Below are 12,858 nucleotides of genomic sequence, written 5' to 3' on the forward strand. Positions count from 1 at the left end.
GTAGAAACAAAACTCTGTCCTGTTGAAACTCCACTTGGTACAAAATATCTGTCGCTCTCGAGAAATACTGAGACTGCATGCACTAGATTAGCAACGATAAATTAGTTAAGTGGGATGCAGTCACAATACAAATGTAGACCATGAAGAAGGCTGCTGTCACATATGCTGTGTGCTTTTTACTGCACTTTAAAGCTGTAGTTCTCAAACCTATACATGACATTAATTTAATGTGATGACTCAGATCAGTATCAGTGGAATGTATTGTAATTGGGACAGCCCTAATGAAAACTATTGTCAGAGAAGAGAAAATCCTCCCTGTATTAACAGCAGTGCTTTCAAAAGAACCAGAGCTTCTTTCTCTCTAAGGTTAATTTACGGAGGATTGAGCTAAAGTGTAAAACTGCTGTGATCTGATCGTTCAACATGTTATTTTTGGGAAACCAAAACACGCTCATGCCATTTAAAGAGGTAATCTCTCCTGGTAAACCTTGATCCCTAATATGCTGCAGTGCTTCCCAGGGATGATTGTTTATTTGAACAACATCAAACCCCAATCTGTATGTGCAAACAACAAGATTACTTCATTGAGGAAGACTGCAGTTGCTAAGCTAACATGTCTGTAGGCATGACCTTAAACCAGATCAAAACAATTATCATATTAAAAGGAAACACATAAGAAAAACTTTGCAAGAATAGTAAAAAGTCAGACTTTCCAAACTCTAATGATGCACCACAATGGTAAACACACTCCTCTCTAAATATTTTTTGATGTTTGTGTTTACATTGAAGTGTATTGTTCTTCTTGAGTTCCAAAGCTGAATTAAAGTATAATTTAGCATCATTAGCTGTGTATAAAGAGCAGCGGTCACCTTGAATATTAAGAGCAGTTAGTTTAAAACGACCTCCTGTAATATGATTTGCTCTGAGGTCCAACCTTTCTTACACCCTTCGCTAATCTTTATCTACTGCATACAAAATATCTGCCTGTATTGGTGCCTGTAAGTGCCTGCTGAAGATCAGCAGCATTTCCCCACAGCTCGCTGCCATCACCCATTAGATCCTGACGGGTACATAAAGTTAAGGCTGCCCTTCAAACTTTCTGTCAGGGATTTTAAGAAGTCAAACCAGGCATAGAGAGATGGAGATGGAGAGGGGGGGAGTGCATGAATGAGAAAAGCAGGCAGCCAAGAGTCAAAAACATTTAGACAGACGTGAGTTTATAAAATGTTTATCAAGGTGTGTGGAAGGTTAGAGGAAAGGGCAGGAGGTTACTGTCTGGCATTGTGTCTCCCACATTTCTAATAAACATGCCACCCAAGATGCATGGCGTGTAAATTTTCCCACAAAACTCTTTGGCATGTCCACTTTGTTGTCACTTTATTAGGCAGACCTTGTAGCAGGTTGAACCATTTTTTTTCCCCCTTTAGAACTGCCTTATTTCCTCAAACCACAGGTTCAACAAGGTTTTGGAAACATTACTTGGGGACTTTGTTTCATACTGACATGATAGTATCGCTCAGTTGCAGCAGATTTGTGCTTTGCACTCCCATTATGTGACTCTACATGTTCACCACATCCTAAAGTGGCTTTGTTAAATTGAGATCTGGTGACAACAACAATGCTTGGGTAGGCTGTGGTGTTTCAACTGGGCTCAAGTGGTACTTGGGGGCACAGACCGTGCTGAGAAAATAACTCCGTAATAGTACTAGTACAACACCCCACCAGCCTGAATCACTCACTCATACGAGGCAGGTTGCATCCATAGTTTCAGGTTTACACCGCCAGCTGACTGCTGAGACTCACTGAGCTAGGCAACATTTTGTCACTTGGTTATTGTCCAATTTTGTGAAAGGATTGAAGATCCAGTTTTCTGTCCCTAGTTGTCATCAGTGGCATCGGGTGTGGTTTCTGCTGCTGTAGTCCATCTACTCTGTGCGTAGGTTGGTTGTAATGAGTGAGCTTCTCTTGTCATCATGAACCATTTTAACTGACATCAGCGTATACGAGACAGAGAACGTATGCGTTCTCTGTCTCTTTGTTTCGGAGACACAGAGACAACTCTCTGTCGGTTCTGTCAACCCCAGCAGGTTGTTGCCCTGTTTTGGCATTGTCAAAAATGTTGTTGCTGCTCCTTTAACTTGACCACCTTGCCATCTCTTATTCTAAAACTTTTTATGCATCATTAAACAACTGTCACCATATATATTGCAGCATAAAGAGACTGAATGCATGATGGAGCTCTTCGCCTTCTCTGTAAGGTTGAGTTTCTCCCCCCTATGCAGGTAGCTCTACTCTCAGCAGCTTGTTTTCAGGATATTCAGGTCATGATGCATCTCGTGATCAATATTGAGGTTCGGAGCATGGACAGACTGGTAAATTGAAAGTTTCACGTTGTAATCCTGCCATCACTCTGACTCCACCAGGTCCAATCAATCACACAATGAATGCATCTTAACTACAAACCAACCACCTCTCTTTGAATCACTGAGGGTTTAAATCTTTTTAATTTATAAACTTAAGTATTGTTCGATTACTGCATCCCAGTGGGAGATGAATATCTGATCTCTTCACTATCATCAAAGCCCTTTACTCTGATGCTATAAAAAGGTTGAAATAAATCTGGCTTTCATTCGGGAATTGTTCCTTTGAGCAGCTTTATGCCAGAATACTAGAGATTAGAGCAGACTATAGAGGCAATGAAGAGCTAAATAAGTGTTTGATTCACTGGTGTCTACTCCTGGAGTATATTTGTTGTCTTATTTAGCTTCTTCTCAGGTGAATTCAAGCGTGTATAAGGTAATGCAACATTTAGATTAGATTTTATTAAATTAAATAGTAAACTGTAAAGTTGTCTATATGTATTATTTGACGGGCAGACCTGGAAGAAAAAAATATATGTACTTTCTCTTTTACTTATACGAACACCAGTATGTGGAGAAGAAGATGAACGATGGAAGAAAAGAGCAGGTTCTCATACTCCAGCGACCCCGTACTACTTTGGTCAATAACAATAACTCCTTGACCCTGCCACATCTTATCTTACGTTCTTGGTTTTTTTTTTTTTTTTTACGCATAACACAGTTCACAGAAATGTCCTGTTCCTCATGGGGACAGAAATCGCTCTGCTTTTTGTTTTCCAGCCAGTGACAACTGTGCAGCCTTCAGCCATTCAGCACTGTGTGACTTTCACTGTGGCCTGTGTGAACATTCACCCACAGTTTTTGCTTTGAATAGTAATGATGAAATATTAGCTATTTATTTTCCTCAGCTGAGTGAAGGCAGAGACACCCGGTGACAACAAGATGGCTGAGTGAACTGACGGTAATATAACGGCATGGACACCTTAGTGCTGCTGATGACTGCATGAATAGCAAATAGAAGTGGCAAGAAGTCTGTTTACAGGAGGGTGTGCAGATGCGCAAATTTGAGCTCTAAGTGATTTATATTATTACAGGTTCCAGATGGTGGAACAATGTGGATAGATACATATCCAGGATATTCATATCTGCTGTTTATGGCCAATCTTCCACCTCTGATTTATGTACAGCTTTGACCTGCCAATGCCGATTTTAGCTGACTCGATTCCTTGTAGGCGCTATAACATTGGAAGATGGTCAATACGTACATCTACAGTATACATTTATGTTTGATGAGCAGAGGCAACATCACACCACTGCGTGAGGGAACAGTTGCTCTTCAACAGGGTTTTACAGTTATTTTCAAACAAAATGAGGATCACGGGGTTCATGATTTAAACATGTATTAGTAGAAGTTATTAACAATTAGTGCAACATTCCCTTAGCTCAGACTGGTAGTTCTCAAACAACACTGCAAACATTTTCCCAAGTCCATCATGTTAAATAGCAAGCAGAGGTTGAAATGTCAAAAGACTAGAATGGAGCAACTTTGCTCTAATAGTCAGCTTACTGTTTGCTGCACGTCTTGCTCTCTCTCGCTCTCTCACAGAAGATAGTTTTCTTAAAATGGCTTTCCATGTCCATTCTTCCTCAGCTCAACCACCCTGCTGATGCTATAAATCGCTGTACAGTCTTCATCGTACAGTAACGACTCCCACACAGCAGGGTTGTTGTCAGCATAATGTGGTAGTGTTCAGCATGCTGCATTCACTGTATCGAAAAATATTCACTTTTTGTGTTGCCATCTGATTTCCATTATTAGATCTCTAGGAGAGATCGGTTTCTAATTAAGAGAGCTATAAAACAGCGATTGGTCTTAAGATGATTAAGAGGATTCCTGAGGTCTTACATTTTGCCAGATTTACTGAAAAATTGCAATGATTGATGATAAGCAGATGAAATACAAAACAATTGTTTCCTTTTGCTTTTTTTGTGTATAATAAAACTGAAAACTTTTTTTCTGTCTATAAACATATCAGCTAAACTGAATGTTTAGTTCAATTCAGATAGCGATAAGGGATATATGATTCAATCCATAAATGGGAATACATTGTCATTCTCTATTCTCTGTTGGACTCAAAAAATAAATTACAGCAAACTTTCTATGTTTCATAGTCATTGGGATATTTTAATAAGCAGAAATAATCTCAAAGAAAACCTTAAAGCGTTATGGACCAGTAAAAGTCAGTCAATTGCACCTCATTTCCCAGTCTACACAGTTTAAGTTACACGTCTCTCTCCCTGAGTGCTTTGGGTTGAAAGCTGAAAAATTAGGGCTACACTGTGGATTTCATGCAAAAACATATTTTGCAATATTCAAAATGCCAGAATATTTTTCGTCAGTTTCTGTTTTTCAAAGAGCTGTCCATCAGCTCTCGTCATGTGGCTTTATGTTGACATGTTGTAAGTGCAAACTAATTTAGTGAGCCCTGGATACGAAGGCCAGGGCTTTAGACTTGAAACACTGTTGAATCTGAGTTTGAGACTCGTGTTTTGACGCTGGAAAGAAAATAAGTGTTTTGTTGACATAGTCGATGAATACTGAGACGAATACTCAGGCTGCTGACAACCCTGTGTTACATAAACATTGCATAAGCCTCCACCCCTTCAATTTATATATCAGGCAAGGAGCTCACCAGTAAAGCTGCTGATGCTGCTGAAGTTGGCATCTGATTTGTTACGTGATTTTCTGCTAAACTACACAGTGCAGAGATTATTACAACCTCTATTCTGTTGTTTTTTGTTTGTTTGTTTGTTTGGCATCAGGACCTTGGAATTAGACAAGCAAAAAATAAAAAAAATAAAAATCCAGATATGGGGATTTTACACTCATTATAGATTCTTTGAAATGCAGCTAAAGATTTCAAAGCCTTTACTCTTACTAGGAAAACAAAAAAAAATGGGGGTTCTGGATTGTTTTTATTCTTGCATTCTTGGAAATAATTATGAAATCTTGTCTCATTTTTGTGAGCTGGGTGTATTATCTTCACTGTAAGGTCCTTTAAAGCCACTTTCACATATTTCTTTGTCCTATCATAAACTTCTGCATGAGAAACTAATGAATTCTCAGTGAAAAGGTTAACAGATGAAAATATAAAATCTTTTACTTGTCTAAAAGGCTTCCTTTTCTTTCTTGCTGCATTACACATAATTGACACTGATGTGGACGGATGGCAAGAAATTGACAAAAATCTACCCTCCATTTCTCTCCACCTTTCCCTTAATAGGCCTGATTGGAATAATTTGTACCAGCAAAGATCGTCTGCGCTCTCCGTCCGCTGCAGGGAGCTAGGACACAGAAGCAAAAGGAGCAGCACTGAGAGATTCAAAGTCTGAGTACTTTGTAATCATGTGGCTGCCTAACCTCGGTGTTAGTGGGGTTGATGAGCATGCGTCCCTGCTGACACGCACACTCTCTCAACATCCGCTCTTCTGAATATTAATACGGCGGAGAGAACTCCTCTGAGCCCCATTGTCAGCCGGTCTATTGTTCACTGCTGGCCTCTCCTGCAGCACATGTGCACACGTGTGTCGGTGTTAATGCCCGACTCGGCGTCTGTGTTGTGTGCTTATGCATATTACGCCCGTGTATTCATTGCGTGCGAACGCCGGCTGCAGCAGAGCAGCAGTTAAAGCGGCGGCGAGGGAGCTGATGGGTGTGTTCTCGGCCCATAAAGACAACCGGCCGGAGAACACTTGAACTAGCCGTCGGGGCCCAACATTGGCAATTATTTCGCCTGGAGGTACTATCTGTAAAATGAACACTCTCATTAAAAAGAGTGCACACATGTGGACACACTGAAATGTGCGGGAGCCAGTTCAAATATATGGCAACACAAACGCTTGTCTTTCCATCAAAGAGTAATGTGCTGTTTATGATGTTTGACTGCGGGTGTGTGCTCACCCGTGTGTGTATTTACACATTGTGTTGTGTGTGCGCGCGTGTAGGGGGTTGCATCTGTGTGGATTTATGTGTATGTTACTGTTTAACTACCCCGCACACGTAACCTCCCCATCTCAGCCTCCCTGTTTCTCATTTACCAAGCCAGCGCCAGGGAGAAGGAGTGTGGGGGGAAACGAGAAAATAAGTGATGGAGGAGAGGAGAGTGGGAGAGGAGAGAAGGAGAAAGAGACACGTGGAGTGAAATAGAGGTGTAGATGGAGGGATGAGGAGGTGGGGGAGGCTTATACAGGAAAAATGAAGTGAGGCTGGAGTGAAAGGAGGGAGAGAAGGGGAGGAGGAGAAAAGATGGAGGAGGAGGCAGCAGATTTATGAAGCCATTGGAATGTAATTTGGAGGCAGAAATTACTGTCAGCCTGAGCAAGGTTTAAAGTCAGCGAAGCTTGAATCCGAGGCCTTTGTCTGTGTGTGTTTGTATGGCAAGTATCGCACCCAAATGAATGGTAAATGTAATGCAGAATAATACCGCACAGGCTTTCTTGTACGTGCGCGCCCGTTTTCACCACCTTTGCCTGAGCGACACGGCCGCGCGGCATCACAACATCGCGCCACATTCATATTTAACAGTTCATATTTCATCTCCGCCCGCAGACGCCGATTCACAAGAGCGCACACAGGGCTCTGGATTCTCGTCAGGCTCCGAAGGCCATGACTCCGGCAGAATCAGTCGAGGGTGTCGGTGCGGACAGAAAGAGAGGTGGTGTGGGGGGGGAGGGCAGAGAGCGTGTCAAGGATAGACGGAGAAAAAAGGTAGAGGTGGAAAATGGAAAGGAAGGAGTGTGGGACTCTTAAGAGGGGCTAAACAGAAGTGTGAGAGGGATGTGACTTGGTTTCCAACTCAGCAACACACAGCTTCCATTTAGACTGAGAGGAGGGGAGGGTGAGGAGAGCAACAAAGCAGGGATAATCAGCAAAGATCTGAAGGGAAGAAAAGCTCAATACTGTGTGTTTTTCCTGATCTAGCATCACTTTGACACTCCGCTGTAACACACACACACACACACACACACACACCAGGGGTTGGCTTCCTTTTGCAGTTAATTTCTACTTGGGCTCCTCTTCAATTAGCTGCAGTGAGTAAATAGGGCAGACAGTTGAAGCTACTTTTTAAATGTCCTGCACTTTGAAAAAGTATTCACTCCTAATGATTCTTGTTTTCTGTTGTTGATGCATGTATCAGACAAACATAATCTAAGTAAATACAAAATGGACTTTAAAAATTATGATCAAGCTGGCTCCTTGCTCAAAAAATATAATTGCCCCCTTAAACCTAAAAATTAGTGGTAAAAAAGAAAAGGCTGGCATCAAGTGTTTGATGTCAGCTTTTTACAGCGCTGTGGAGGAATTTTGGCCCACTCTTCTTTGCAGAATTGTTGTAATTCAGCCACATTGGAGGGTTTTCCAACATTAACAGCCTGTTTGAAGTCACACGACAGCATCTCAATCTGATTTAAATCGGGAATTTGACTAGACAGCTCCTGAAGCTTCTTTTTTTTTTATTTTGAACCATTCACAGGTGGTTGCTGGAATGTTTCATATTATTGTTCTGCTGCATCACCAGCTCCAGTGTTGGGTCATGAACTGAGGGCCGATCTTTTCCTCCAGGATTTTTTGATAGAGAGATCACTTCATGGTTTATTCAATCACAGCAGGTTGTTCAGAAAGTCTGGCCCCGACCGACACACTGCTGTCTGTATGATGGTTTTATGAAACGCTGCTTCACGTCCAGATGTAACAGGGCACACTAAAACTTTGGTATCATCTGTCCATAGAAAAGTTCACAAAAGTCTTGGGAATCTTCAAGACGCATTTTGGCAAATTTGAGACTTTGTTGTTTTTGGCGAGCACTGTTTGTTTTTCTATCAAACAATAAGGAAGCCATTTTACCCAGTCTCTTTCTTGTTGCTTAACAAACTTTGAACTTAGCTGAGGCAAATGAGGCTTGCAGGGCTTCAGATGTTCTGGATACATTTGTACACATCTTCATTCGTGGGTAAATGACTGTCACCGTGGTTCATTTGAGTCTTTATAACCCTTTCCAGACCGATGGATGTCTTACTTTTTCATCTATTCTTGAATTGTGCCACAATTGGGGCATGATGTGCTACTTCATCTGTTCCTAGCTTGTGAATCTAAACCCAAATGTGGTTAATTACACAGTTACTGGGTTGGATTGGATTGTTTTCCCACTTTCTAAAATAATAATTTGAAAACCACATTATTCACTCTGGTTATCTTTATTGGCTGTTAAACTTTCTTTGATCGTTTTAAGTTTGACAGAAAAGCAAAAGGAAAAAAAAGTAAAGGGAGTAAATACTTTTTCACAGCCTTGGTTTTCATTCTTCTCATCGTCTCAAATACTGAGCTAAAATCTGTGATTTTGATGGTAGGAGGAAGCATCTTCAGTATCTGTAGGTTTTATATGAAAACTGTCTCATTAAAAGTGCTAACTTCCTGCATCCACAGGAAAAATTAGCTGTTGGAGCCGAGAGAGGAATGTTATTTATACATCTGTGTGCTGAAGGTTTGTTCCTTAGCTGTCTCACTTTGCTGATCAGAGCATTTCTTTACCACTGACTTCACCTACTGTATGGAAACTTATTTCCTTATATATTACCTCGCTGCCAGAAATAGGCTGCCACTGGGAGCCCTACATCTGCTGTCTCTGTGCCACAGCTCAGAGCTTGCACATTAAAATTTCAGATAAACAAGATTAAAATCTTCATATCCTCTTCTTATGCTGCGTCTCGGGGCTTTTGGTCTTCACAGGTACGTTTCTACACAGATTCTCAAAAAGTCAACCAAGAAACATACGACTTTTGATCTTCCATTAATGTAGTTAGGCTGCATTCACTGAGGTGACTTAAAGCTGCCGGTAATTCTTTTGCCACAACTGTCAGGGACAAAATAGATCAAATGCTAAACAAAAAACATTAGTTGAATACTAAACTATTAAAAAAAATATACTCTGAATGCAAAACATGAGATAAATGATGAATTAATCTTGTTCATCTTTCCGATTGCAAATGTCATTGACCCACTTTATATACTGTTGCCTGTTTCAGGATTTTATAAAAAAGAAATGTTTCCATGCGTGACCATCCATCTATCTTGCGAAATGGATCGAGACTGGATGAGATTTTATCAATATCTTTTGGACAAACAACACTCCCTTTTGTTTTTCTCTGCAAATAGAGCGAAGGCTTTAAAACATAACATACTTTGTTTTTAAAGCATGTAACCCAGTGCAGGTTTGACTCTTCTATATAATTTTGATTATTTATGTTGGTCTAGTTCTTAGGTGGTCCTAATGCCAAAGAAACATGGACATTTTTCCTTTTCATGTTTTCACAAATAGAATAACAGCTAAAGAGCTGTTAGTGGACCCCCGCTGGTTCAGGATTCGCACATTTTTCTGAGGAACATAACTTCCAATTATTTACAAAAAATTAACTTACTTGCAGCTTTTTTCATAGAGTATATTTATAATATTTGAAATAAATATTATAGGAAATTGAAGCTTAGGAAATTGAAATGTCTAAATTTAAGCAAGTTGACACTTGGTTGGCGCGCATTTACAAAGCAGCCGATCTCTGAGTGCTGTTTATTTTCCCTGGCTCTGATTGGCTCTACCTCCAGGAGCAACAATAAGGAAGACTGTAGATGTTAGCTCCTGCATGTCATGATCCATGTTTCTATGTATTTATTTATTTTAAGGTTTTTCTGTGTTCAGTTTCTGTCCTGAGTCTCTGTTGTTTCTGCGTCTTCCCCGTTGATTGCCTTCCAGGTGTGTCTCATTCTTGATTACCCTCCCTGTGTATTTAGTCCCACCTGTTGTCTTTGTCTGTTGTCGGATCCTTGTCGTACGTTGTGTTTACGTCATTCATCGTTGGTCTGCTTACCTTCACAGTCGAACTGTTAAGTCCTGTGTTGGTCTAGCTCTCGTCTTCAGTCTTCAGGTTTTCAGTTGCTACCAGTATTTAGCTGTGTGCTAATCTTTCTGCCGTGCTGCCTGATCTGGACTGTTTTTGAACATCTTCATTAAATTCATAATTTTCTTCTACAACCTGGGTCTCTGCGTTCATTCTCACCACCACAACCACCCACAAATCCTGACAGTAGGATCTGACCAAACCGGTGAGGAACGCAACGAACAACATGGACCCAGCAGACCGTCGCTACCTGATCGGTGAGATCAGGAAGTACCAGGCTGAGTTGGCCAAGCCCTACTCAGCGGCCGGTCGGCTTAACGCAACCACTCGAATGGCAATCAACCTGGAGAAATGGGCTATGTATCTCCCTCGGGGGCTGTTGGTAGACATACTCCAAGATGTAGAGCGGGAGTTTCAGACAGCAAGGGAGGTGCTGTCTGCAAGTTCCCATGACACTGCAGTAGAGCCAAGATCGTGTCTACTGGGCATATTAATGTATATTAATGTATATTTGGAGTTTGAACTATCGTAATAGGCAGTTCTAAGCATTTTAAGTATTTGCAGATTTCAGCTGTTTGTGCTCACATATGTCTGTTTTTGTCTTTTATCCTTCTACCACCTGGTTTAAACTTTACCCAATGAATGAATTAAAAGCAGTGTAAGACTTCAGTGTTTTTTGTGAAAGTGTTATGTTTGGTTTGTTAGCCTCTTCCAGTAAAAAAAACTTAAAATTTTAACTTCAAAATAAGAGTCTTAAACATGGATACATCCGTAAGAAAGGCAACAACAAATAAAAATAAAATTTTCAACAACTATATTTACACCTAAAATATGATTTAGCCCTGAACAATTTCCTAAAATATGCATTTCTGATTCATGAACCAACCATATTAGTATTTGGTTTTATAAACGCAAAATGTTTTCAACATATCTTAAAAATTATATTTGCTTCCTTGAAAAAAAGTCCATTCCATTTCAGTGAAAAAAAGAGAAATCCCCAGGAAATGAATGATGTAAATGACGTGTTTACAATAATGCTCTAATGGTAAATCATACAGCAAACAGAAAACAAGACAAAGACGACCTCAGGCCTGTAGAGAGCCAACAAATTCCTCAGAGACCCATCAAGTCTCGAGAGGAAACTCTGGGAGAACCACAGTGTTCCTGCTTCACAGCCTGCAGTCGAATTTCTGTGACCCGATGATGCTTGGTAAAATGATTCTGTCGTTTGTAGGATGGGTTTTATGGTGAAGATCCACCAATCAGGCTTTTACTGGCCTTCATTTTAAAGAATAGAAAATCAGTTATGATTTCTTTCTTTTCCTTTTAATATTTGATTGATCACCAGTTATAACCTATCAATGGAAAATTAGCTGATTTTTATCCCAGGCTGAAACTGCCACATGTCTGAAAACACTCCTTCATATTAGTATTAATATACAGCAGTGATAACTTTGCAACACTTCTCTTCTAACCAATGTTTTAAAGTACTTCCAGAAATAAGCGCCACGTTTGTGGCTTTCAGTGCAATTTGTTTGAGTACAAATACACAAAATAGTGAGCAGCATCATCCTATGATTTACTGACCTTACACTGCAACAACCCTCAGCTAAGCCAGTCCTGAAATTGTCTATGCTGTTTGTAAAGCATGGTCAGTGAAACACACTGTTTGCTCGCTGAAATCAAAAATTGATCAAGGAAACTGCAGTGCATGCATCGCTGCTAACATCTGCTCATCTGCATCTAAGTATATTATCCAGATTTGCAGCCGACTGTTATTGACAGTAATAATAAAAGCACACAAAACAAGCTCTACACTGGCTCTGCATTAAGGTGCATCTGGATTGTTCCTAGTCACCTGCAATTGAAGCTACACTGTGGATGTCATATGATTATTATACCCATTGATTTAGCTCGGAGGTGTAACATCTTGTAAGTAGCCGTGAGATATTGAAATTCTTCTCAGCTTCATCACATTTTATGTGCTTTATGGGGTAAAGCTGAACTTTCTGTAGACTTTATAATTGCAAAATGTAATTTGGTCTAAAATGTCAATCCAGTTTTGCCATTTAAAACCAAGTCTCCTTGTACACGGATGCAGGAATGGGAGGCACAGCTCAAAAACTTGCACCTTTTTTTTTTTTTTAGAAGAATAAATGTCACAATGCTGATAAATGTCAAGACAAAAGTGTTGAACACAGTCAATAATGTTTTTTTTAACAGTATCTCAGTGATCAGTGGTTTGACACCAGCAGTCGTTCTCCTAAAAACAAACATCCAGGCAAAGATCTTTTCTACTCCTAAAAGAATCGGTTTATTCGCCCTCGCAGTCTTTTCTTCACGCTTGCGTACGTTTCGTTCACTTTTGACCCGTGAACTTGCACCGACTTTATCCTCCTGACACACAAACACTGTAGTTCTCTCTTCTTTGTTCTTCTAGGCAGCAACAATGATAGCAACGGCATTATGCACTGTGACAACACTACCTCCCACTCTTTTTTTTGTGGCACTTCACACAATCCTGGCTTCTGTCTCCCCCTGCCTCTCC

General features: G+C 40.4%; 2 protein-coding genes across 7 annotated transcripts in view; one reads left to right on the forward strand and one right to left on the reverse strand.

Moving 5' to 3' along the window:
• The window catches only part of macrod1 (mono-ADP ribosylhydrolase 1), a 188,455-nt gene that overhangs the window by 41,831 nt on the left and 133,766 nt on the right, over positions 1-12,858 (forward strand). The gene's annotated exons all lie outside the window — the stretch shown is intronic.
• The window catches only part of flrt1b (fibronectin leucine rich transmembrane protein 1b), a 54,168-nt gene that overhangs the window by 15,027 nt on the left and 26,283 nt on the right, over positions 1-12,858 (reverse strand). The window lies entirely within an intron of this gene.

This window comes from Poecilia latipinna, unplaced genomic scaffold (genome assembly GCF_001443285.1).
Source record: "Poecilia latipinna isolate Pla-1442-1.1 unplaced genomic scaffold, P_latipinna-1.0 Scaffold0, whole genome shotgun sequence".
Classification (NCBI taxonomy): Eukaryota; Metazoa; Chordata; class Actinopteri; order Cyprinodontiformes; family Poeciliidae; genus Poecilia; species Poecilia latipinna.